The 27960-nt window shown below is 46.4% G+C and overlaps 1 protein-coding gene and 1 pseudogene across 4 annotated transcripts in view; one reads left to right on the forward strand and one right to left on the reverse strand.

The window, feature by feature from the left end:
• The window catches only part of LOC126461814 (protein yippee-like 2), a 654536-nt gene that overhangs the window by 397455 nt on the left and 229121 nt on the right, over positions 1–27960 (forward strand). The gene's annotated exons all lie outside the window — the stretch shown is intronic.
• LOC126424918 (5S ribosomal RNA) lies at positions 18051–18168 on the reverse strand (annotated as a pseudogene).

Genomic DNA, 27960 nt, shown 5'->3' on the forward strand with positions numbered 1-27960 from the left:
TCACGGACGCTGTAGTTTTGACTTTCTGCTCTAGGAGTGCTGCTGTCGCGTCACGTCACGAGACTGTCCCCGAGTAAGAGTGCGAATCAGGTCTGTACTAAACAATGGAACACGCCGTAGCACTGCAGTGGATGCAATGTTGATTCCATTTTGCTGCCTACCTTGCGAGAAAGAGTCGGGGCTTATTCTCGATACACCCTCGTCTCTCTCCATCCCAGCAACGCGGAAGCTAAACAGCGCATGCGTGCTTTCGCTGCCAGAATGCCCTGGAGAAAGGCCGAGTTAAACTACTGGCTATGAAAATTGCTACACCAAGAAGAAATGCAGTTGATAAACGGGAATTCATTGGACAAATACATTATACTAGGACTGACATGTGATTACATTTTCAGGCAACTTGAGTGCATAGATCCTGAGAAATCAGTACACAGAACAACCACCTCTGGCCGTAATAACGGCATTAATACGCTGGGCATTGAGTCAAACAGAGCTTGGATGGCGTGTACAGGTACAGCTGCCCATGCAGCTTCAACACGATACCACAGTTCATCAAGAGTAGTGACTGGCGTATTGTGACGAGCCAGTTGCTGGGTCACCATTGACCAGACGTCTTCAATTGGTGAGAGATCTGGAGAATGTGCTGGCCAGGGCAGCAGTCGAACATTTTCTGTATCCAGAAAGGCCCGTACAGGACCTGCAACATGCGGTCGTGCATTATCCTGCTGAAATGTAGGGTTTCGCAGGGATCGAATGAAGGGTAGAGCCACGGGGCGTAACACATCGGAAATGTAACGTCCACTGTTCAAAGTGCCGTCAATGCGAACAAGAGGTGACTGAGACGTGTAACCAATGGCACTCCATATCATCACGCCGGATGATACGTCAGTATGGCGATGATGAATACACGCATCCAATGTGCGTTCACCGCGATGTCGCCAAACACGGATGCGACCGTCATGATGCTGTAAACAGAACCTGGATTCATCCGTAAAAATGACGTTTTGCCATTGGTGCACCCAGGTTCGTCGTTCACCATCGCAGGCGCTCCTGTCTGTGATGCAGCGTCAAGGGTAACCGCAGCCATGGTCTCCGAGCTGATAGTACATCCTGCAGCAAACGTCGTCGAACTGTTCGTGCAGATGGTTGTTGTCTTGTAAACGTCCCCATCTGTTGACTCCGTGATCGAGACGTGGCTGCACGATCCGTTACAGCCATACGGATGAGATGGCTGTCATGTCGACTGCTAGTGATACGAGGCCGTTGGGATCCAGCATGACGTTCCGTATTACCCTCCTGAACCCACCAATTCCATATTCTGCTATCAGTCATTGGGTCTCGACAAACGCGAGCAGCAAAGTCGCGGTACGATAAACCGCAATCGCGATAGTCTACAATTCGACCTTTATCAAAGTCGGAAACGTGATGGTACGCATTTCTCCTTCTTACACGAGGCATCAGAACAACGTTCCACCAGGCAACGCCGGTCAACTGCTGTTTGTGTACGACAAATCGGTTGGAAACTTTCCTCATGTCAGCACGTTGTAGGTGTCGCCAACCTTCTGTGAATGCTCTGAAACGCTAATCATTTGCATATCACAGCATCTTCTTCCTGTCTGTTAAATTTCGCGTCTGTAGCACGTCATCTTGGTGGTGTAGCAATTTTAATGGCCAGTGGTGTATATTATGCGTAGATGAGCTGTGTCGCCTGTAGCAGCGTCATAGGGCTGCAGTGAGGGGGAGTGTCGCGGCGCCTCCTGCGGGGTCGGTCTATTTGCGGGCAGCGCCACTTGTGGCGACAATCATCCACTTGCTGGCGCCAACTGCCGGCTCGCCAGTCGGCGCACGTCCCGTCACGTCGGCGCGCATGTTTTGGGAGCCAGGCGAGGCTGGCTCGGGCCGGTGCGCGGCTGTGTGGGTCAACGGACGGCACGGCCGGCGGTGATGGTAAAATGAGCGGCCATTGCGATGATTGCGGCGTCGGTGAGTGAGCTCATTGTTCTGGCTTGCGTAATGGGCAGCTTCCGCGTGAACCTCGCCTGGGGCCTGCTCCGCTGGCTGCGAGCATAGCTGGCCACCGAGCTGTGCGGAGTCAACGCCGCAGCAGGTGCGTGGCCTCCACCCCCGTACAGCGAGAAACACTGCGGCCGAATGCTGTAGGTGGTCGGCATAATGATCTGCATGCGCTCAGTCAATGTAACACCACGGTACCGGGATCGGCATCTAAGCGCCACCTTACCGGGTCGGACCACAAAAAATTTAAATGAAGTCATTATTTTAATTCTCACGAGTAAATGATTCAGTTCCCTTCTTAAATGCTAATGACATGCAGCCTGGGTAGCTAGGTGATTGGGCTGCCAGGACCCCCTAGATTACATTAGATTAGATTACCTTCATTCCAATTGATCCGGAGTGAGGAGGTCTTCCAGGATGCAGAACGTGTCAGAAAAACAATAATACACGACAAATATTTACACCTCAAACAAGTAAGCTAATGTACCATTCCACAGGTCCCAAGTGGAATGATAGTAATTTTTTTAATGAACACTACATGAAAGAATCATTTTACAAACACTAATGCACTTAATTTAAAATAAAAGTTTTTTTTGTTTATAAGGTAATAAACATGTAATAGAACAACTATAGTACTTACTTATAATGAACACATTGCTGCACTGAAATGGTGCAGAAGTTAGATTGTACACACACACACACACACACACACACACACACACACACACACACACACACACACACACATAAATCAGTTGGTTCTACTGAGAAGTTCATCAATGGAGTAGGAGGAGTTGGCCACCAATATCCTTTAGGCTTCTCTTAAAATGAATTTCATTGGTAGTTTAGCTTCTAATGGTTGGTTTCAATAACTTCCCAGCAGCCATAAAAAGCGTAACAACCAATGAAATTCAGTTTAAGAGAAGCCTAAAGGATTTATTGGTGGCCAACTCCTACTCCATTGATGAATTTCTCGGTAGAACCTACTGATTTGTGTGTGTGTGTGTGTGTGTGTGTGTGTGTGTGTTTGTTTATTTATTTCTCGCGACGACATCCGTACACGTCGCGTCAGTTCTGAGAACGTTCAAAAATGTTCAGAAATGTGAGGTTTCAGGAAACGGATATAAAGAGGCGAAAGGAGGATATGAAATCATCCAATTCTTAACATATTTACCGACCGACCGCGAATCATTGCTGGATTCGCTTGTTACTTACATACTGTGGTGCTGGCCCACCTATTATCGCAAATGACGTGTACGTAATTATTTGATGTGGGCATATCGGACTGAATTTTGCATTTGACTCCTGGCATGAACTGAGTAAACATTTGCATCAGACAAATGACCACTGGCACAAGTTACTTATGATCACAAAAACTAGTGTAAAGTTCATTTCACTTTCAAGACAACTGAGCTATGAAGATCTTGTAAGATGCTTCATTAGTGTGAAGTATGGGCACAAATATGAAGTACAGGCACAAAGCAATAAGTAAATAATATTATTTCAAACTTCCGTTTTCGGGTTGATTACGTATGAACATCATGGTATTGGAATGAAACGTAACGTTCTGTTTACAAGTAAAGTTGTTCATGGCGATATTAAAAGAGGTGTTGAAAACCTTAATGATTTCAGGTTTTGTTAATTTTTTACAAAACCTATCGGTTCATTAAATCACGAAATATATAATAAATCTTGTAAAATTAAATAATAAGCCTTAACTGCTATGTTATTTAATTGGAAATTACTATAAAATGCTGCATTTGCCTGTTAAATGTCATAAATTTTCCCCTGGTAGGACCGACGCCACAGGTACAGCCCAGTGTTGCACAGATTATAAATGCAGCCATTGCAGGGTGTTCCAAAAACATTGCTCCGATTTCACAAAATTATATGTCTATCCTCTACTTGCAAAAAGATACCAGCCGGCGGTCGTTGTGGCCGAGCGGTTCTAGGCGCTTCAGTCCGGAGCCGCGCGACTGCTACGGTCGCAGGTTCGAATCCTGCCTCGGGCATGAATGTGTGTGAAGTCCTTAGGTTAGTTACGTTTAAGTAGTTCTAAGTTCTAGGGGACTGATGACCTCAGATGTTAAGTCCCATAGTGCTCAGAGCCATTTTTAGATACCAGCTTCTTTCAAATTATAACTTAAGCTTAGAAGTTCGTAGAAAATACAACACAGCTTGTTATTTTTAACGGAGAGAGAAATCTGAGCACGTAAAAATAGCTTCGGGCATGCCGTGAGGGAGTCTTAATAGGACTATTACTGTTCAAATGGTTCAAATGGCTCTGAGCACTATGGGACTTAACATCTATGGTCATCAGTCCCCTAGAACTTAGAACTACTTTAACCTAACTAACCTAAGGACATCACACAACAGCCAGTCATCACAAGGCAGAGAAAATCCCCGACCCCGCCGGGAATCGAACCCGGGACCCCGGGTGTGGGAAGCGAGAACGCTACCGCACGACCACGAGCTGCGGACATTACTGTTCACAACGTGTAAAGTACGAAGTAAAAAGTGCCGTTGTCAACAATTCTGCGCAAGGTAAACAACCTACATGATACTTCATCTTCGTACTGTTAACACACCATTAACAGACATTGACTTGGCGATTTCTGCATGGGCAAATAATGAATATGGTGTTCTATGCTGTCGTCATCGCCTTCAACCCAGAGACTATTTCGAACGCAGCTCTCCACACTAGTTTACACTGCGCAAGTTTCTACATCTCTGCATAACTACTCCAACCTTCATCCATTTGTACATACTTACTGTATTCATCTCTTGGCCTCCCTCTACAAATTTTAATTCCCCATGCTATCCACCATTACCAAATTGACAATTCTTTACCGCCTCAGGTTATGGACTATCAACACAACACGTTTACCTTACATACAAGGCTTTTTTCGGAGACTAACAGCGTCTGTAGTGGATCTTCTGTGTAACTGGGACAGTGTTTCCACACACGTACTGCGCGACTAGAGGTGTTCGACGAGCGCACAACACGACGGCTCTCAGGAGCCATACGGAGCGATCGACGGTGTGCCGAGTCATTCTATTTCGATGTGGGGCGTCAGGAATGCATTTCTACCGGGACTACTATGAGACATATGGTCCGAATGCATTCAGTGCCTTCCCATGACTTTTGGCCACTCACTGTAATTAGACAGCATCTCTTCAGTGGCACTCACAGTATCGTTATCGTAACTGTAATCTTAAGAGAATTATTAGGGAGTTTTCTCATAAACTTACTAAACATAACAAATACATATAACAGACACTTTCGTCATAAATGGTATATTCTCCTTAACTATTTACAATAGTCCGCCAACGGAGGGTAACGTTTCGATTCCGCGACTGTAGAGGTTACGTGGTTTTGAGACGAAGAACTCGTCGATCTACGCTCGGAGCGCAAAAGGAATGTTCGTTAAGGCTGCTCGGTAGACAGCGGAAAAGGTGAACATCTGAGGGCGCAATATCAGGTGAATAAGATAGGTGGGGAATGACTTCTCAACACAGCTCCTGTATAGCGTTTTTTGTCTGTCACGCAGAATGCCGGCGGGCGGTAGCCTGGAGTAACGTCACTTCACGCAATATTCCTGGTCGCTGTTCTTGGATTGCAGCTGCAAGGCGTCTCGGTTGTTGATAGTAAAAGTCAACACTAATGGTTAAACAACGGGGATGCAATTCGTCGTACAACACACCACCGCTGCTCCACCAAATGAATAACATTCTCATTTGTGAATGCGCGCAGGTCATTCTATGGGGAGTTGCTGCTGCTTTTTTTTTTTTTTTTTTTTAACTGAACCAATTATTTCTTTTCCTTATTGAGCATAAAACCACTATTTCTCGTCGCCAGAAATGATACAGGATACGATTGGTCGGTGTTTTTTCGCGAACTAGTTGATGACGAGTAAGCTGAGGTGAACAAACGGCCACTCGCAAATTTTGTCTTACAGCGTGCGGTACCCTTACACCCGATTTTTGAACCTACTGTGTTGCATGGAAATGTCGCACAATGGTGTAATGATCACAGTTCATCGCAATTGCCATTTCTCGGGTCACAGACGTGGATAATTCGTGGTTAATGCGTTTAAACTATCTTCATCAAAGCCGGCTTACGTAGCCTTGTGGTTCTAGGCGCTTCAGTCTGGAACTGCGCGACCGCTACGGTCGAAGGTTCGAATCCTGCCTCGGGCATGGATGTGTGTGATGTCCTTAGGTTAGTTAGGTTTAAGTAGTTCTAAGTTCTAGGGGACTGATGATCATAGATGTTAAGTCCCATAGTGCTCAGAGCCATATCTTCATCTAACACTAAAGGTCTTCCTGAACATGAGGGATCACTAATGTCAAAACGATCCTCATCAAAATGAGGAGACCATTTTCTTGCTGTGCGCTGTCCTGTGGCGTTATCCCGTATTCTGCGCAAATGGTTCAGATGGCTCTAAGCACTATGGGACTTAACATCTGAGGTCATTAGTCTCCTAGAACTTAGAACTACTTAAACTTAACTAACCTAAGGACATCACACACATCCATGCCCGACCGTAGCAGCCGCGCGGTTCCGGACTGAAGCGCCTAGAAACGCTCGTCCTCTGCGCAAATGTTTCTGGCTGCCTCCAGTGCTGTCACCCCTCTATTGAACCCAAACAGAAGAATAGGTCGCAAATGTTCCGATTTCTCCATTTGGCACTCCTCTTTCTAGTGTCCGCAACTCCAGTTACTATCTCCAAATGAGAAAATGACGTATCTAAATTTAAATAGTAACAGTGAACTACAATTAAAAAATTACAATCGATAAATAGACTCCTAGCAACCGCAATATCAATGTGCAAAATAAAAATCCTAAGACGTTACGCACCAACCTAATTTTTAATCTGTGTTTCTATTTGGTCATTTTCCCTCTGCGTTGTGTAGTACTATTAAGGTCAGTTATGCTGCTGCGAGCGTAAGGGTGCCACAATGCACAGTGCTACAAGAGTGCACATATTCCGCTGTACCTTGCCCCGAACTCTAGAACGGCAGCAGCTACTCTGAAGACAGTGCACACGACTCGGAGCGAGGTACGGTAGTGGGTCTACTTGCAACGATATGACGTTGTGTGTGTGTGAGAGAGAGAGAGAGAGAGAGAGAGAGAGAGAGAGAGAGAGAGAGAGAGAGAGAGAGACGTCGTTGTGGCTGGAACGGGATGGACCATAAGCAACTGGTGCGGTCCACCGCCGTAGCAATTCTGCACTTGCTGAACAGCGTGGCGTGGGCGTTTAGTGTAGTGCTGGCTGAGAGCGCCAGACGTGGCGTAGTCTTGCGGTCGCTGTGACGTCACACCGTGGACTGCGGCCACTGCAGCGGTGCATTGCTGCGACTGTAATGAGAAACTGCGCGGCCGCAGCCCTCACTGCCACGGACTGCGAGGGGCGTCCTGTTAGTACAAGTCAGGAGCGGGCAGACAGTGTGCCACCATACCAGGGTTTAATTTCGGCAGGAACGTCGTTCCGGGAACTTCTAGGGACGGTTAACTCACTGGAATAAATCGGCGTCGGTTAAAATAATATACTTACATTAAATCACGTTACTACTTTCAGGTCTGTTCAAAAATTCCGAAACATTCTTGATTTTGCGCTGATGGTGTGTTGGAGCGAAATGGGGTTGGCATCCTTGCAAACGCCAGTCTTTCATGTGTACATTGCCGTGCCGACCGGTATGGCCGAGCGGTTGTAGGTGCTTCAGTCTGGAACCGCGCTACCGGTACGGTCGCAGGTTCGAATCCTGCCTCGGGCATGGATGTGTGTGATGTCCTTAGGTTAGTTAGGTTTAAGTAGTTCTAAGTTCTAGGGGACTAATGACCTCAGATGTTAAGTCCCATAGTGCTCAGAGCCACTTTTTATTTTTATTTATTTATTTATTTATTTATTTATTTTTTGTACATTGCTGTATGTCTCTTAATTATTGTTCAGTGCTGTAATGAATAGAACGTTGTGTCGCACAGTTTGCGAATTTTGAGATGAAAGAGTTAAGGAGCAAAGCGTCTGTATTAAATTTTTAGTGGACACAAGAAAACTTGTACAGGACACAAAAAATTATACAGGAAGCCTACGGTGTTAGGTGGTTAAGCCGTACTCGGTGTTGCGAATGGTTCACACAGTTTAAAAACGGCCGAACGGAGAAATTAAATATGATGCTCATTCATAACGCCCTTCGACGTCTACCGACGACGCTCGTGTCAGAAACGTGCCGATCCAAGATAGACTGCTCGAGAGATTTCAGAAGAATGTAATATTTCAGTTGGACCATGTCATGAAATCCTAACCCAGCATGTCGCAATGCATCGTGTTGCCGCCAAGTTCGTCCCACGGCTCATGATTCAACATCAGAAAGATGTCCGCCTACTGGTAGCTGAGTGGTCAGCTCGACGGAATGTCATACCTAAGGGCCCGGGTTCGATTCCCGGCTGGGTCGGAGATTTTCTCCGCTCAGGGACTGGGTCATGTGTTGTCCTTATCATCATCATTTCATCCCCGTCGACACGCTAGTCGCCGAAGTGGCGTCAAATCGAAAAACCTGCACCAGGCGAACGGTCTACCCGACGGGAGGCCCTAGCCACACGGCACTTCCATTTTTCCATCAGAAAGATCTTCGCCTCCCAATCTGCTAAGAGCTTTTGGATCGCGCAAATGAGAATGAGATTTTCTTTAAGAGAATCACAACTGGTGATGAGACGTGGGTCTACGGTTGTGATGTTGAGACGAACGTTCAATTCTCACAATGCGTCGGAAAATGTTCTGGATGAGCAAAAAAAAAAAAAGATCGCCAGGTCAGGTCAAATGTCAAAGCCATGCTGATAGTTTTCGTTGACTTGGAAGGATTACTTCATCGTGAATTCGAGCCACAGAGAAGAACTGGTAATCGGTGGTCGGTACAAGTTGCGACCCCCTGCGAGAACATGTGAGAAGAAATGGCCTGAAACGTGGAGAGGCAACCAATGGCTCTTTCATCACAATAATGCACCCGCACATTCATCCCTGTTGGTGCGTGACGATTGAACAAAAAACGAAATCACTGTGCTGCCTCATCCTCCGTACTCACCAGATTTGACCATTGCGGTCTTTTATATATATAAAAGTTGAACACACTGCTGAAAGGACAAAGACTTGCAACGATAGAACAAAGAAAATTCGTAGACGTCGCTTCGCGCGATCCAGCAAGAGGCGTATCAAGACTGCTTCCGGAAGTAGAGATGGCCTCGGGAGCGGTGTACCAACACCTGCCTAATTGGACTCGACTAATGAAGTAGTGCTGGAGGGAATTGACACTATGAAGCCTGCAGGACTGTCCGTCAATCCGTACGAGGGGATGGAGATCTCTCGTGAACAGCACGTTCCAAGGCATCCCAGATATGCTCAATAATGTTCATGTCTGCGGAGTCTGGTGGCCAGCGGAAGTGTAATAGGCTCAGAAGAGTTACTGGAGCCACTCCGTAGCAATTCTGGACGTGTGGGGTGTCACATTCTCCTGCTGGAACTGCGAAAATCCGTCGGGAAGCACAATGGACATGAATGGATGCAGGTGATCAGGCAGGATGCTTACGTACGTGGGAGCCATATCTAGACGTATCAGGAGTCCCATATTACTGCAACTGCGCACGCCCCGCGCCATTACAGAGCCTCCACCAGCTTGAACATTCTCCTGCTGACATGCAGGATCCATGTATTCATGAAATTGTCTACACACCCGTACACGTCCATCTGCTCGATACAATTTGAAACTAGACTCGTCCGACCAGGCGACTTGTTTACAGTCATCAACAGTCATTCGGGAGGACGACGGTTCAATCCCGCGTCCGGCCATCCAGATTTAGGTTTTCCGTGATTTCCCTAAATCGCTCCCGGCAAATGGCGGGATGGTTCACTTCAAAGGGCACGGCCGACTTCCTTCCCCGTCCTTCCCTAATCCGATGAGACCGATGACCTCGCTGTCTGGTCTCCTTCCCCAAACAACCCAACCCCATCAACAGTCCAGTTTCGATGTTGACGGGCCCAGGTGAGGCGTAAAGCTTGGTTTCCTGCAGTCAAGGTTATGCGAGCGGGCTTCCGGCTGCGAAAGCCAATATCGATGATGTTTCGTTGAATGGTTCTCACGTTAACCCTTGTTGATGGCCCGGCATTGAAATCTGCAGCAATTTGCGTATGGGTTCCACTTCAGTCACATTGAGCGATTCTCTTCAGTCGTCGTTGCTCTCCTTCTTGCAGAATCTATTTCCGGCCGCAGGAATGTCGGAGATTTGATGTTTTACCGGATTCCTGATATTCACGGTACATTCGTGAAATGGTCGTACGGGGTAGTTTCCGCTTCATCACTACCTCGGAGATGCTGTGTTCCATCGTTCGTGCGTCGACTATTAACACGACGTTTAAACTCAGTTAAATCTTGATAACCTGCCATTGTAGCAGCAGTTACCGATCTGACAACTGCTCCATACACTTGTCTTACATAGGCGTTCTCGACCGCAGAGCCGTATTCGGCCTGTTTGCATGTCTCTGTATTTGAATACTCGTGCTTATATCAGTTTCTTTAGCGCTTCAGTGTATACAGTAATGGAAATAAGTATTCATACACTAGAGCGTGAAAAAGTAAACTGCCTTTATTGACAATACGAAACCAAAAACACTAATTGGATATGCACTATACACATTCGACAGTCGCCAATGCAGCTATGCTGGTATAGAACGAGAGTGAACAAGCCTTTACAAAACAAAATACAAAAACCTCTGCCAAGTTCTCTACTGAGCTGGGAATTAAGTATTCATACACCAACAGAAAATGACACTTCTAACAAAGCCAGAACATGTTTAATGCTTCGTATGCATACCCTTCCGATGTATTACTTCTCGCAACCTCCGTGGCATGGAATGGACCAATTTTCTTGTAGTTTCCGACGTGATACCTTCCTATTCTCGAAGGAGAGCCTCTTTCAAAGAGGCCTTACTACGGAATTTCTTGTTTTCTCACTCGTGTTTCCAGCTCACTCCACAAGTGTTGGATGGGATTCACTTCCGGACTCTGGGCTGGTGTTTTAAGGGTGTGTGGAGTGTTGAAGAGCAACCACAGCCGGGCAGTTTGCGTCTTACCTTTAGGATCATTGTCCTGTTGGAAGTAATAATTTCTAGGAAGACCCAAGGCGTCAACACTGTTGTAAGTTCTGTTTGAGAATGTTCATATACACAAATCTGTCCATGGTACCTTCCACAAACACTAATTTTCCGACACCGGAGGCTGACATACTGCCCCATACCATCACTCCACCACCTCCGTGCTTCACCGTGGGTTGAACGTTGTTTTGGTCGAGGTATGTATTCGGTCTTCTCCAGACCAAGATCCTACCATCAGTGTGCACAATATTAAATTTGCTTTCATCACTAAACAATACAGTATCCCAGAAGTCTGCTGTCTTGGATACATGCTGTTTCGCGGATTCCATCCGTCACTTCCTGTTCTTTTTGCTGATGTAGGGCTTTCGTCCGGGACCCTGACTCTGTAGCCCGAACGATTGAGAATGGTACGAACTGCCGTTGGAGTGATGTCCTTTCCGAAGTGGTCATGTACATATGCGGATAGTGCCGACGCTGTCGTTTTCGGGTTTTTCTTGATTCTTAGTAGCATTCTGGTCTCTCTTGTTGTAAGTTTCTGTGGACGACCGTGTCGTTCACTGTTTATTACAACATATCTGTCCTTATATTGCTTAATGATAGATTGCACAGTCGCTCAGCTTCGTCCTATGATGATCGCAATTTCGGCATACGACTTGTGTTGAAGATATTGGGCGACAACGGCGTTTCGTTCCTTAATGGTCGTTTCCTTCCCCTTGCGGCCCATTCTGCTGTTCCACGGTACCCACGTCCAACGTGCTGTTGCTTCACGGCCGCAACACTACTACAGAAGTGTGGGATGCACTCTGGGGCTGCGTCAGCCGCTTGTTTGGTTGAAAGTAGTCTGCTGTATGAATACATTTTGCCCTGTCATATACCGTGCGGAGTTTAATATATTTTATTTTCGCAGAATAGATTTATGGCATACGGGAAGCTTCATTACCAAGAACATGGTTATCTGACGCTACATTATCGTACTTATTCGTATCGGCGCTGTGGGTCTGTGCGTGATTTAATATCACAACACACCATCGTAGTTTGTCACCATCTACTGTATGAATACTTATTTCCATGACTGTATGTGGACCGATTTCAAGCAAATATGGGGTGTCTATGTATAATTACACACACACACACACACACACACACACACACACACACACACACACAGCAGATATGCTTGAAATCTGTCGGTCCAATGTGAGAGGAGTATATATACATCCATATGTGCACCCATTTTTAGAATTTGTACGGATTCATGGGTATGATGGGATACAAGATGAATTATACCCATGGGTTATTATGAATCTCCACGCAAGCTGGAGGAAAAGGTAGGAATGAAACATGAACAACAGCTGCGTCAGCTATTGCACGAAATTGAAGATAGCGTTTGAGGGAGGCGTTATGAAGTGCAGCGACGACTGATATTGGGGGTGAGAGCGACCGCGCCAGGCACGGACGGGCGTGCCGCGGCGCTCTCGTCGGCTGGCGCACGTCGCTGCATGCTACGTGCTGCGCGCAGGCTCTCCAGAACGGAAACGCGGGACGTGCCCCGGGATAGGCGCAGTGTAAAGCCGCCCGCTGGGAACCGACGCTTCCGCCTGATCCGTTCCCCGCTTCGAACATGCATCCGTAACCCGCAAGCCACCGTCCGGTGTTTGGCAGAGGGTACACAGCACGCCAGCACCCACACCTACACTACTGGCCATTAAAATTGCTACACCAAGAAGAAATGCAGATGATAAACGGGTATTCATTGGACAAATATATTATGCGATTACATTTTCAAGCAATTTGGGTGCATAGATCCTGAGAAATCACTACCCAGAACAAACATCTCTGGCCGTAATAACGGCCTTGATACGCCTGGGCATTGAGTCAAACAGAGCTTGGATGGCGTGTACAGGTACAGCTGCACATGCAGCTTCAACCCGATACGACAGTTCATCAAGAGTAGTGACTGGCGTATTGTGACGAGCCAGTTGCTCGGCCGCCATTGACCAGACGTCTTCAATTGGTGAGAGATCTGGAGAATGTGCTGGCCAGGGCAGCAGTCGAACATTACCTGTATCCAGAAAGGCCCGTACAGGACCTGCAACATGCGGTAGTGCATTATCCTGCTGAAATGTAGGGTATCGCAGGGATCGAACGAAGGGTAGAGCCACGGGTGGTAACACATCTGAAATGTAACGTCCACTGTTCAAAGTGCCGTCAATGCGAACAAGAGGTGATCGAAACGTGTAACCAATGGCACCCCATACCATCACGGCGGGTGATACGTCAGTATGACGATGATGAATACACGCTTCGAATGTGCGTTCACCGCGATGTCGCCAAACATGGATGCGACCATCATGAAGCTATAAACAGAACCTGGATTCATCCTAAAAAAATTACGTTTTGCTATTCGTGCACCCAGGTCCGTCGTTGAGTACACCATCGCAGGCGCTCCTGTCTGTGATGCAGCTTCAAGGGTAACTGCAGCCACGGTCTCCGAGCTGATAGTCCATGCTGCTGCAAACGTCGTCGAACTGTTCGTACAGATGGTTGTTGTCTTGCAAACGTCCCTATCTGTTGACTCAGGGATCGAGACGTGGCTGCACAATCCGTTACAGCCATGCGGATAAGATGCCTGTCATCTCGACTGCTAGTGATACGAGGCCGCTGGGATCCAGCACGGTGTTACGTATTACCCTCCTGAACCTACCGATACCATATGCTGCTAACAGTCATTGGATCTCGACCAACGCGAGCAGCAATGTCGCGATACGATAAACTGCAATCGCGATAGGCTACAATCCGACCTTTATCAAAGTCGGAAACGTGATGGTACGCATTTCTCCCCCTTACACGAGGCATCACAACAACGTTTCACCAGGCAATGCCGGTCAACTGCTGTTTGTGTATGAGAAATCGGTTGGAAACTTTCCTCATGTCAGCACGTTGTAGGTGTCGCCGCCGGCGCCAACCTTGTGTGAAAGCTCTGAAAAGCTAATCATTTGCATATCACAGCATCTTCTTCCTGTCGGTTAAATTTCGCGTGTGTAGCACGTCATCTTCGTGGTGTAGCAATGTTAATGGCCAGTAGTGTATTTTGTTCCCGGATGCTACGCAGAAGAAAAATTATCGGTAATCCTTTCGCTTGGGCCCTAGTGCCTTTAATTTTAGCGACGTCGTTGTGGTGGAACGCGTGAAGTACGTTAGAGGAAGAAATGTTTCTTGATTCATTTTGGAACCCAGGCTCTCTGAACTTCGTAAGGCTGTCCCCAATGCACAATGTTTCTCTTGTAACATCGCCTATCGCAGCCCGTTATGTGTTTCTGTGACTGACTCAAAGCGACTAAACAAACCAGTCACAAATTGTACAACTCTTCGTTGAATCTTTTTTTTTTTTTTTTTTTTTTTTTTTTTTTTTTTTTTTTTTTTTTTTTTTTTTTTTTTTTTTTTTTACTACGGACACAAAGGTTTAGTGTTTAGAGGAGATAAAAAGAAACACTCTTTTATGTGACAGAAAAGAAACAGGTTCACCGTTTCCGCCCTGGGGGTCCATGAAGGTACTGGCACTAGCAGATGTGCCAACTCTCCCGATTTAAGCGGGAGACTCCCGATTTTTCCTTCTTCCTCCTGATCTCCCGACAGTTTCAATACTTTCCTTACTATTTTATTTGAAAATCCGGCGCCTTCGGTACATTGGTGGATGACAAAGTATGGCTGCTACTTGTCTACGTTAACGTGGTAGATTGGTGCCGTGGCTGTCGGGATCGGAAGTAGGCGTAGATCGCGCTTCGTATCTACAAGGACGTGAGGAACTTACCGTTGGCAGCGTTTGGAGACAAATGAATATCTTTCAACTAGTGCCAATTTCCTCCGCTTCTGGTAGCACCAGCGCAATCGTGACGTTATCGTGGACAAAGAGTAGTCGATAGTTGTTCCAAGCGAAGTGATTAGCATTGTTGTGTCTAAAACGCAGTGTTGCCAATTTAAGGGATTTCCCCCTAAATTTGAATGTGTGTGAATCCAAAGATACCTGCAGAGCTCATCATTCATATTATTCAGCATGTTGAATGATAAATTATACAGTCCGAGGGCTCAGGTATGTCCATTATTTAGTATTTACATGTAAATAATAAAGTAAATGTAATTGAATTGTTACTGTTATTGAATTATTGCAACTTTAATCGTCAGGGATGTGTTGTAATTCACGAAAGTACACCGCTAAAATTTTCCTGATTTTTCACTTTTGAAAGTTGGCATATCTGCACTAGTGATGTTCAGAGGCGGTGTTCAGATAAACGTGTGATGAGTATTCCTTTGTAGATGATGCTGAAAATATCGTTGGTGAACATTAATGCACAACTGGCATCTGCGTGCTAATCTTTCTAGGGACGCAGATGATCCACTCAACGCAGGAGGCAGACTGCCTAAAGCCGTCGGCACACGGGCCGTGCTGTCGAACGTCAACGTTGAGCGTGCCAAGTTCAACGTGCTGCTGAACGCTCAGGAACGATGCGACTTGTGCATACGGTACGTGGGCCCCAACGTGGTATACGCGATCGCAACGCACTCCAGCGGCAGTTTGAGGGATGTTTCTAGTTCGTAAATCACACTGTTTGCTCAATGGGCTCGCGTAAAATTCCCACGTTAGCTCTATTAAAACGTACCATGTGCAATCAACAAGGACACAGGCTTATAAAAGATCCGTTACAAGCAGTGCGGTACAAATGTGGAATACTTCTCCGCATAAGATAAACATTATTTCATCATTCCCACATTTTAGTAAAACGCCAAGGTCAGCCTTACTTCATCACTTTTCCTACCGAGTAGCAGAATCTTTGCAACATGTGAATTACGAAGCGTAAAAGAAAAAGGAGCAAAATATCTTTATACAAGTAGCGCAAGCTGTCCTGTAGATTAAGCCAATCGAAAAGAGTCACCCCCTCAAAAAAGGTGAACTTATATTTATATAACATCAAATATTATAATATATACTTATATTAAACTAATAATAAAGTATCAGAACCTAATAAAAATGCGAATTCGGAAGTGTCAAGACGCGAACCAGCGCCCTATGAAAGTCACTGGACAGTGTCGCTAGTCATAACGCTAATCCAACAACACGCTTCTTTATCTAATCATATTGTATTACGGCGTGCTGAAAACCTTATTCGTAGATATGTTACTAATTGAAATTTAATTATAACAAATTGTACCAAGAACAATGCGTTTTAGATGGATCTTCAGTGTGTCGCTGCCTTCAACTAGCCTACTCTCATAATACGCAAGTTACAATAATTCTTTTACCACAAATATGATGTTTCTCATTATTTTATTGGAACGAATCACACAGTTAACGAGTTTTCCAGTGACTCTCAATGTGCTGGTGCTCAGAAACGTCATATATACATATAGGCTTGAAATGAATGCCAATATTGCACCTCACAACTCTGTACTGAAGGGAGACGGCGTGCGTGTGACGTAGGTGGCGTTGTGCCATCTCGTTGGTCAACGCTCAGGCGCACGCTCAGAATATCTGACATGCCAGATATTGCTCTGCACGTTCGGAAAGACTCCCGAACGTGCTTTCCACGCTATGACGTCATAAAATCGGCACGCTCAACGTTCGGATGCACGGTCCGTGTGCCGACGGCTTAGGACGAGGCCGTCTCTCTCTGAGAGGAAGACCTGCACTTTTTCACCGTCTGCGGACGTCAAAGGGCTGGGCGCACTTCCGTGGACTTACGATTAACGAAGCTGTGTTTACGTTTGGACTACACAAACACCGCCCATCGCGACCTCGACTTGTGTTTAACTTGGTCTTCCTGCAAGGAGGGGCACAAGATTAACGCAAGGAGGAACATTCAGTACGAAGACAGGGGCAAGACTGTGTACAGTGAAGAAGACTGCGTGTATTTGAAACTGTTTTACGTCGTAAGTAGCGCGTGCCACATCACTAGTACCACTTTTGTTAAATGCAGGTAAATGGTACTGCGATTTGTTGAATTCGTGGTGAATGAAGAACGAGAAAGAGAAGGCTGAAGCATTCATCTCTCTAAGCACACGTGGCGCGGAACAGAAACATAATATAGGAGAAATAGTTGTCTTCTGGGTTTTCAACGTGTGTACTGCTGAGCCGCGATATATTTTTTTACATAAAAGATCTGCCTCGTCGAGCGTGCTATCTGTATTGTTTCATTTCATTTTAAGCGAAAGTGTTAACTGTAACAGCTACATCCTTGCTGCTGTGCAGCAAAGGTTTTCCCCAATTTTGATATTTTCTTCTATGCCGTTTCTCAGTGCTTCTTCAGCCCTTACCATTTTAATGTTTATCAGGGCAGCATATTTGTACGGCTCTGCTCAGCCAGCTTTAGGGATTCCCATGGTTCAAATGCTCTGAGCATTATGGGACTTAACAGCGGAGGTCATCAGTCCCTTATAACTTAGAACTACTTAAACCTAACTAACCTAAGGACATCACACACATCCATGCCCGAGGCAGGATTCGAACCTGCAACCGTAGCGGTCACGCGCTTCCAGACTGTAGCGCCTAGATCCGCTCGGCCGCCTCGGCCGGCGGGATTCCCTTGTATAAGTTGGAATTTTGTTGTTAGGAAGTCTCTACAATTAATGTTATTGCAACAAGAATTTATCTGTAGGACTGGACAAACGATACTATCGTTCAACTAAGTAAGTTCCTCCCGAACAGGCCATGAAGGCCCAACGGTACCGACCGTCCGCCATGTCATTCTCAGCCCACAGGTGTAACTGGATGCGGATATGGAGTGGCATGTGGTCAGCACACCGCTCTCTCGGCCGTATGTCAGTTTCCGAGGCCGGAGCCGCTACTTCTCAATCAAGTAGCTCGTCAGTTTGCCTCACATAGGCTGAATGCACCTCGCTTGCCAACAGCGCTGGGCAGACCAGATGGTCACCCATCCAAGTGATAGCCCAGCCCGACAGCGCTTAACTTCGGTGATCGGACGGGAACCGGTGTTACCACTGCGGCAAGGCCGTTGGCTACTACCGTTCAAGCAAGGTAATAAAGAGTGAAAATGTCAAAGATAGTATTAAACTGACTGTAATTGCTATCTTGAAAGTAAATTACAGCGGCATGGAGATACTGAATATAGCAACAAATATCATTAGAACACGGGAAGAGTGAAAACTCGAAAATAGGATTGAATCGTGACTGTGATATTTTTATTAGTTATTATTTGTTGTTGTTACATGTGACCTGCACCGCAGAAGATATTAAAGTCCGTGTTTCACAGTAACGGTTAGTAATAAAATCTAAACTATATTAATAACGTTAAGGCACGTGGTGGAGATAATACCAGACTATAAGGGCACGGGAAGATGGGAAGATCAAGCGGAACAAGAGATTTCTCGAGCTGTGGCGTAAACTGCTATAACCGTTCGCGTCGTGCTGAAGAACAGCACTTGCCGCTTTGTCAGAGCATTGCTACAAATAATGTGATCGAAAACGGGACTACGGTACGTTGAACTGGTGCAGAAGTATTTTAGGATAACATCTTCGTTGACTCACCCTGCACAATGAAGGGAAATAGTTGCTTTTTTTTTTTTTTTTTTTTTGGCTGAACATTTCTCTCTACTGCGCTAGACTTAGCCGTTACGAACTGTGTCCTCGAGTGCCGGCCTGTGTGGCCGAGCGGTTCTAGGCGCTTCAGTCTGGAACCGCGCGACCGCTACGGTCGCAGGTTCGAATCATGCCTCGGGCATGGTTATGTGTGATGTCCTCAGGTTAGTTAGGTTTAAGTAGTTCTAAGTTCTAGGGGACTGATGACCTCAGAAGTTAAGTCGCATAGTGCTCAGAGCCATTTGAACCATTTGTGCCCTCGAGTGTGTCTGCTGTGTTGTTCGGTTGTTGTCTGTTGTGTCATACGGGTTTCTTGATCAAGGTTAGACGTTTTCTGCAGTTTCAGATCAGCATGAGGGAAAAAGTCCATATATGCGTCAGTCACGTGAACGCTGTTCTGGGAAAGTATTCTATTTTATTGCCTACCCATAGTACAGGTACAGTTGTATTCTGTTATAATTATAACGAACGTTTTTGTTTATAATTTGCTTTTATGCATGTGACTCTCCTTTTACCTCCAGAAGATGCACTCTGACTTTATTCATTGTTTCCTTGGGGACAAGTTTGCGGCCGATTTCCTGTCTGTGTGTTTATCTAGCCTTTTTCCTAGGAGCTACAGATCGATGATTTTCAGCTCGAAACGCGTAAGTAATTTAGTGTGTGTGTGTGTGGTGTGTGTGTTTGTTTATTTCTCGCGACGACATCCGTACACGTCGCGTCAGTTCTGAGAACGTTCAAAAATGTTCAAATGTGTGTGAAATTTTATGGGACTTTACTGCTAAGGTCATCAGTCCCTAAGCTTACACGCTACTTAACCTAAATTATCCTAAGGACAAACACACACACCCATGCCCGAGGGAGGACTCGAACCTCCGCCGGGACCAGCCACAGAGTCCATTACTGCAGCGCGATAGACCGCTCGACTAATGCCGCGCGGCAGAACGTTCCCGAGCACTGAACTTGATAGGAGTCCTCCTCAGTCTTCATAAGAGAGAATTGTCTCTTGTGGCTGCCATTATATTTCAGCTGCCCACGAAGTAGTGGACTGGCAGCGGATCAAAACGCTCTTCAGGCAAAGGTTATGCATAAAAGTTTTGACACATGAAACGTATAACAATACACGTTTAAAAAAAACTCATCTGTGGACAGTTCCCACGTTTTTAAAAACTTTCTAGATTTTATATTACAGTTGAAGTATAATCGCTGATGATGATGATGATGATGATGATGATGATGCTGTTTATTATGGCGATATTTGTGGCGCACGACAGTGCTATGGTGGAGGTGGATTGGTGAGTGTAACTGTGGAACCGCAGTCGACTAAAACTCGTTGAGGTGAAGGAATGACAAGGGAGAGAAGTGGAAGGATGGTGTGAGGTGGGGCGTTCTGACTAGGGCTGAAAGCAGGGTATATCTGGAGACAGATTTCAAATTGGATAGTAGGAGTTGGTTGAAGTTCTGGCGGGAGAGGACGGAGAAGGCGTACAGTTTCGTGAAAGATAGGGTTATTGATGCCGTGGCCAGGCAGGGTTGTGGCATAGATGGCTGGTGATTGGTCGACGGACGTCGTCGTTACGTCGTTCTGTCACAGACTGTGTCCATGTCTGCAGCGGCGGCGCCAGCGCCGTTGCTCTCGTAGGAACACAAACAACTCAGCGCATTTCTCTTTGTCTTTTCAGCTGTCTCGGTTGCAGCTCTTCACGCACATTCTAATTTCTGCTATTTCTTTAACAACAGAATCCCGGTATGTAGAAACTTAGGACAGACTTTCAGTGTTTTTGTATGTCCATCCTTTTAGCAGGACGTCTCTGGAAGGACGGCCGTTTACTATCGTGACAAAAAATAAAACACCTACAGCCGGCCCTATGATTTTATTTTATTTTGTCGCTACTAGTTTCGACGCCTCATTGCGTCATCTTCAAGCTGTTTTTATGCGGTACAGGTTGATACGATCCCCATGCATAACCCTTCAGTTGCCAGCATTACTGGATTCGCAGATAATGTGTCACAACTCCAACTATCAACATGTTGACAGTTGGAACTTCCTGGCGGATTAAAACTGTGTGCCGGACCGAGACTCGAACTTGGGACCTTTGCCTTTCGCGGACAAGTGCTCTACGGGCTGAGGTACCCAAGCACGACTCGGGCCCCGTCCTCACAGCTTCAATTCGGCGAGTACCTCGTCTCCTCCCTTCCAAACTTGGCAGAAGCTCTCCTGTGAACCTTGCAGAACTAGCACTCCCAGAAGAAAGGCTATTAAAGCTGTGAGGACGGGGCGTGACTCGTGCTTGGGTAGTTCAGTCGGCAGAGCACTCACCCGCGAATGGCAAAGGTCCCGAGTTTGAGTCTCGGTCCGGCACTCAGTTTTAATCAGCCAGGAAGTTTTATGTCAGCGGACACTCCGCTGTAGAGTGGAAATTTCATTCTATGTTGACAGTTGATGGAGTGCTGAAACGTTGACAGTTGATGGTTGGAGTGCTGTCACATTACATGCGAATACAGTAATGCTGCCAACTGATGGGTAATACATGGGGATCATATCAACATGTTCCGCATCAAAACAGCCTGAAGATGACGCAATGAAGTGTCGAAACTGGTAGCGACAAAATAAAATAAAATCATAAGGACGGCTGTGGCTGTTTTATTTTTTGTCACGACTTCCTGTGTCGTCAGAGATTATTATCCGACTGTGCTCAGCAACTGTCCATTTCTCAAGTTCTTCTGCTTCCAACGCAGACTGCGCCTTGCTTGCAAGTAGGTTTAGCACGGAGCTGAGCAGTGTAGTGTAGCGTGGCGGCGTGTTGTGACGGGGCGGGCCGCTGCAACTTTCCGCAAACGCGGCGTCCTTGGCGCCCGTTAGCGGCGGCAATCACCGCCTGACGTCACAGCTTCAGCTGCGCCGCAAGCCGTCTGCGCCGACCGACCCGCTCAGGCCGTCTGGGATGCGCTGAACCGTCGACTTGCGTACCTGTCTCCTGTCCACAATAGCCGTAACGGAGAAACAACGCTGGTCGCTTGTGTATCAAAGAATTTTATTTTGCAGCGACTTTTTCACCCTGCAGCGGAGTGTGTGCTGCTTTGAAACTTCCTGGAAGCGTAAAACTTAGCGCCGGACCGGGACTTGAACCGAGAACCTTGCCATTGTCCGGCAGTGCTTTCACTTCTGAGAGCTTAAGTTTGGAAAGTGGGAGAAAAGTAGTGTCGGATGGCGCTTCGCGAGTAGTGTTTGGGTAACTCAGCATTGCTCGCGAAAGGTTCCGGAATCGAAAGCCTAAGACTATCGTAATGTTGGAATTCAATATGGTGTTCGGCCACGCTTACCCTTGATGACAGCTTCCACTCTCGAAGGCATACGTTCAATAAGGTGCTGGAGGGTTTCTTGGGGAATGACAGCCCATTCACGGAGTGCTCCGCTGAGGCGAGGTATCAATATCGGACGGTGCGACCTGGCACGAAGTCGGCGTTCCAAAACATCCCACAGATGCTCTATAGCATTCAGGTCAGGCCTCTGTGCAGGCCAGTCCATTGCAGGGTGGTTGTTGTCGTGTAACCACTCCGCCACAGACCCTGCATTATGAACAGGTGCTCGACCGTGTTGAAAGATGCAATTGTCATCCCCGAATTGCTGTTCAACAGTGGGAAGCAAGAAATTGCTTACAATATAAATGTAGGCCTGTGCTGCGATAGTGCCATGCAAAACAAAGAGGAGTGCAAGCCTCCTCCATGAAAAACACGGCCACACAATAACACCACCGCCTCCGAATTCTACTGTTGCCACTACACACGCTGACAGATAACGTTCACCGGGCATTCGCCGTACCCACACGCTGCCATCGGATCACCACATTGTGTACCGTGATTCGTCACTCCACACAATGTTTTTCCACTGTTCAGTTGTCCAATTCTTACACCAAGCAATGCGTCGTTTGGTATTTATCGGCGTGATGTGTGGCGAATGAGCAGCCGCTAGATCATGAAATCTAAGTTTCCTCTCCTCCCGCCTAATTAACATAGTACTTGCAGTGGATCCTGATGCAGTTTGGAAATCCTGTCTGATGGTCTGGATAGATGTCTGCCTATTACACATTACGACTCACTTCAACTCTCGACGGTCTCTGTCAAGAGACGAGGTCTGCCTGTACGCTTTTGTGCTGTACGTATCCCTTCACGTTTCCACTTCACTATCACATCGGAAACAGTGAACCGAGGGATGATTCGATGCAGCGGCAGTTATGATCTCTTACGGAAATATCGTTGTTCGTCTGGTTTGTGTTTAAAAATGCAACGCGACGTGGACCCATCATAACATTGCGTGTTCCGTTTTAGTTCTGTAGGTGCGGCTATGTTATTATCTGTGTGGTGCTGTGGTTCAGACACTGGAATCGTATTCGGGAGGATTTCGAATTCCTGTTCGTATCAGTAGTGAGTGGCAATGCCATAGCGCAGATGGCTGTGAAACAATGTTCGTTCATTACAGCTCCAATTACTAAACATATCCGTAAAGAAAACACCGGACGCTTGTTTGTGAAAGCATATTTCTACGAAGCTGTTCCTATTGCATGCGTAGTGATTCCACGCTCCTCGCTTTGAGGGAACGAATAATTCCTAAATGTGCTACTGTACTCCGCTATTCAGCCTGAGGTAAGTGGCAGAGAATACTTTGTGACACATTAATTTCGCTGTATTTCCCCTTCTCCTGTCCAGTTCGCGGAGGTGCATAGGAAATGAGACTACCTGTAAGCCGTCGTATGAGCTCGAAATACCTCGATTTTCCGCCCAAGGTGAAATCGTTTATGAGAGGAATTAATAAATTACCCGATTGTTCTTGCTCTATCAATTTCAATCTCCAGCACCCTTCTTATAGTGTCCGTACTGGAATTCGATTTTCATCTCCTTGACGCTTTCGCACTTACTAGACGAACCAGTAGCGCAAGGGACTGTCCTCCCTTCAATTATTTCTAGTTATCTTTGTAATCTAATGTGGTAAGTGTCTTACGCTGGCTAGCAGTACTTAAGTGCACTTGGACGGACTGGAATTCACAGTCCGCGAGCTGATCAATTCTCTACGTCCTTCTGGAAGGTGACAGCCGTTTTGTGACACCATGACGTTTTCCACAATTGCTGGTGGCTGCAGAAGGAAGTGAAATAAGGGTTTCTGAAACTTTTTCGTGTCTTCTTCGCTGGACTTAGTTTTAATCCTTTAAAATATTATAGCAAACGTTTGGTTGGCCTACATTTTTATTCGGTTGTGAATGCTCGCCCTAAACTCTCTCTCTCTCTCTCTCTCTCTCTCTCTCTCTCTCTCTCTCTCTCTCTCTCTCCCCCTGTGTGTGTGTGTGTGTGTGTGTGTGTGTGTGTGTGTGTGGCCTGATCTTACGAACTACTGCGCGGAATTTGCTACGGTTTGCACTAGTAGACGGCCTGATTCACAAGAAAGGTTTGCGTATGTGATGTATAATTATAGTAATGATGAGTTTTCGATATCCATATTGTTATCTGTTGGATGTTTAGTAGGCGTCTTGTGACGTCTTTTGGCAATAATGTGAAGTACGGGCTGCTCAGCGAGAAAGGCTAGCGGTATTTGGCGGGAAAAGCAGTAAACAGCTACCCCGACTCCAGAGAGTAGCAAAGCTTGACTACAGTCTACTCACATCTATAAATATTATGAATAATGTATACAGATTATAAATTCCCCCGCCACGTTTTTCTGTCTGTATGTGTAACCTAATCTCAGGAACTGCTGTAGAGATGTTGATACGGTTTTTAATGATAGATAGGCCGGCCGGTATGGCCGGGCGGTTCTAGGCGCTTCAGTCTGGTACCGCGCGACCGCTACGGTCGCAGGTTCGAATCCTGCCTTGGGCATGGATGTGTGTGATGTCCGTGGGTTAGTGAGGTTTAAGTAGTTCCAAGTTCTAGGGGACTGATGACCTCAGATGTTAAGTCCCATAGTGGTTAGAGCCATTTGAACCATTCGAATGTCAGATACACGGATTCACGAGGAAGCTTTGTCTTGTGTAAGTTATCGCTACGCCAGACAAGTCGTATGGTCGTAAATGGTGCTATCCGTGTGAAGATCGCTAGATAATATTGAAGATGAAATTGTACACACTGACCTGCTTTTGTGTTTTTTATGGCTTGACAGTATTTCATCTGCAAAATAATCTCTCCAGATGTTTCCAAGAAACACAGAAGCAACCAAAACTGTACAATCCCATAGTTAATATTTCAGCATTTTCAGGTGTGCTGCCGCAACAAAATAAAAAGTGCATATCTTATAATTCAGGCCTAAAGTAGAGAAACCATCCGAATGTTTGGCATAATATTTTGCATAAATTAAGCGAGGCCGACTGACTTTGGGACGAAAGTGTCCAAACGAGTTTAAGAAAAGAATAAAAAAAACTGGTTACTTTTTTTCCAGAAGGTAGAGTTTTAAAAGGAAGGCCAAATGCAATTCTCAAACGAGGAAAAGCAAGACGCATGAGGACACCTAATAGTTTTGATGTTATAGGAAGTAAAGTTGTACGGCATGGTTGACCCATGCCCATGAAGATCTCGATGTGTTGATTCAACCACTTAATTGGAAAGCTTTTCCTTTCCTTCGCGGGCGTCAGCACCCATGTTGGCGAAGTTAGGGAGTCTGTTGTCAATGTGTAAGTGTGTTTGTTGAGTGTAGGTGACTGTATTGGGAGTGTTCATAATGTGGTACCGTGTTTGCGATGAATGTCTGTTAGAGGAAGGAGAAGGTGAAACGCGATGCCGCCGTTTGTGTGGCACCAAGGGGAGCACCGGGCTTAACGTCCCTGTCAAACAGAGAGGTGACTGTGTACAGTGTGTCATCCCTTCTCTCCGTGTCTGCGGAGAGGAAGTTTCATCCAGGACATTGGCGCAAGATCTGGTGATCAGGAAGTAAATGCCGAACAGCGCCTGTCTTACTTCCACTTCACACACACATGTGGAAGAAAGGTTTCAGGCGAGAAATCAAATAAATGTAATCACTGACTTCCACCGCCGGTGTTATAATCGGCTACTGCTATGTCGAGCACCACCTCGCAAATGTGCGTGGTTACGAAAGCGAGTGATTTGCAACAGGTGTTTCGTTTCTGGATGCGCCAGGTAGTTAGTTCACTGTCTTGACCCACCGCCGGCAGCCGATGGCGAGCGGACGGTGGTCTCCTGCTAGATAGGCATCCCGCGTTCCGCCTCTGTACCTCCGTGTGAGACCGGCTAGGCGGCTGTATCGCGTTTCCCAGTGCAACGCCATACCGCCAGAGTTACGTTACACTCACCTCCGCCTCCCACAGGGAGACTGTCGGCCGTCTGGCCCTGCTGCTGCGCCCGCGGTCAAGGCCACAGGCGGACACCACACCTACCGACTGGCGTTCCAACATCAGAGTTAATGTTATCTTCACGCAAGCATGGTAACACCCACGTTTGCTAGCATACGTGGTAGGTGTCGCACAGGTGACGTCATCGCTGCCCCTCTTGCTTCACCGAATCGCATAGAATTTTCTAGGCACATGTTAAACTCGTAGACAATTGTGAATGCAGTCGGGATGTTTCGTGTTGTAGTATCATCATCATCATCATCATCATCATCATCAGGCAGTTCGATAACTTGGTGATGTGACCTCTTTGAATCGGCGTACAACGTAGGACCTCTGAAAAATTCTTCCATTTCTGCAGATCTTGAGCTTACCGTTGCCAATTCACTTCAGCTGTCTTTTCTTTTAAGTCTCTGCGTATGCTTCTCTTCTTTGAGTCATGACGTGTGACACTATGGCAAAATATCACAGCATATTGACTCGTAGAAGATGGTGTTAGTAGATGAATGACGAGCACTAACTTCACTTAACGAAGGTTTATTCAGCACTTGCACATACAAGAGCGCGGAGCGAACTGCGTCCAGCCAGAACACATACGGTATATACAGGGTATTTCAAAAATGACCGGTATATTTGAAACGGCAATAAAAACTAAACGAGCAGCGATAGAAATACACCGTTTGTTGCAATATGCTTGGGACAACACTACATTTTCAGGCGGACAAACTTTCGAAATTACAGTAGTTACAATTTTCAACAACAGATGGCGCTGCAAGTGATGTGAAAGATATAGAAGACAACGCAGTCTGTGGGTGCGCCATTCTGTACGTCGTCTTTCTGCTGTAAGCGTGTGCTGTTCACAACGTGCAAGTGTGCTGTAGACAACATGGTTTATTCCTTAGAACAGAGGATTTTTCTGGTGTTGGAATTCCACCGCCTAGAACACAGTGTTGTTGCAACAACACGAAGTTTTCAACGGAGGTTTAATGTAACCAAAGGACCGAAAAGCGATACAATAAAGGATCTGTTTGAAAAATTTCAACGGACTGGGAACGTGACGGATGAACGTGCTGCAAAGGTAGGGCGACCGCGTACGGCAACCACAGAGGGCAACGCGCAGCTAGTGCAGCAGGTGATCCAACAGCGGCCTCTGGTTTCCGTTCGCCGTGTTGCAGCTGCGGTCCAAATGACGCCAACGTCCACGTATCGTCTCATGCGTCAGAGTTTACACCTCTATCCATACAAAATTCAAACGTGGCAACCCCTCAGCGCCGCTACCATTGCTGCACGAGAGACATTCGCTAACGATATAGTGCACAGGATTGGTGACGGCGATATGCATGTGGGCAGCATTTGGTTTACTGACGAAGCTTATTTTTACCTGGACGGCTTCGTCAATAAACAGAACTGGCGCATATGGGGAACCGAAAAGCCCCATGTTGCAGTCCCATCGTCCCTGCATCCTCAAAAAGTACTGGTCTGGCCGCCATTTCTTCCAAAGGAATCATTAGCTCATTTTTCAGATCCGAAACGATTACTGCATCACGCTATCTGGACATTCTTCGTGAATTTGTGGCGGTACAAACTGCCTTAGACGACACTGCGAACACCTCGTGGTTTATGCAAGATGGTGCCCGGCCACATCGCACGGCCGACGTCTTTAATTTCCTGAATGAATATTTCGATGATCGTGTGATTGCTTTGGGCTATCCGAAACATACAGGAGGCGGCGTGGATTGGCCTCCCTATTCGACAGACATGAACCCCTGTGACTTCTTTCTGTGGGGACACTTGAAACACCAGGTGTACCGTCAGAATCCAGAAACAATTGAACAGTTGAAGCAGTACATCTCATCTGCATGTGAAGCCATTCCGCCAGACACGTTGT

The sequence above is a fragment of the Schistocerca serialis genome, chromosome 1 (genome assembly GCF_023864345.2).
Source record: "Schistocerca serialis cubense isolate TAMUIC-IGC-003099 chromosome 1, iqSchSeri2.2, whole genome shotgun sequence".
NCBI lineage: Eukaryota > Metazoa > Arthropoda > Insecta > Orthoptera > Acrididae > Schistocerca > Schistocerca serialis.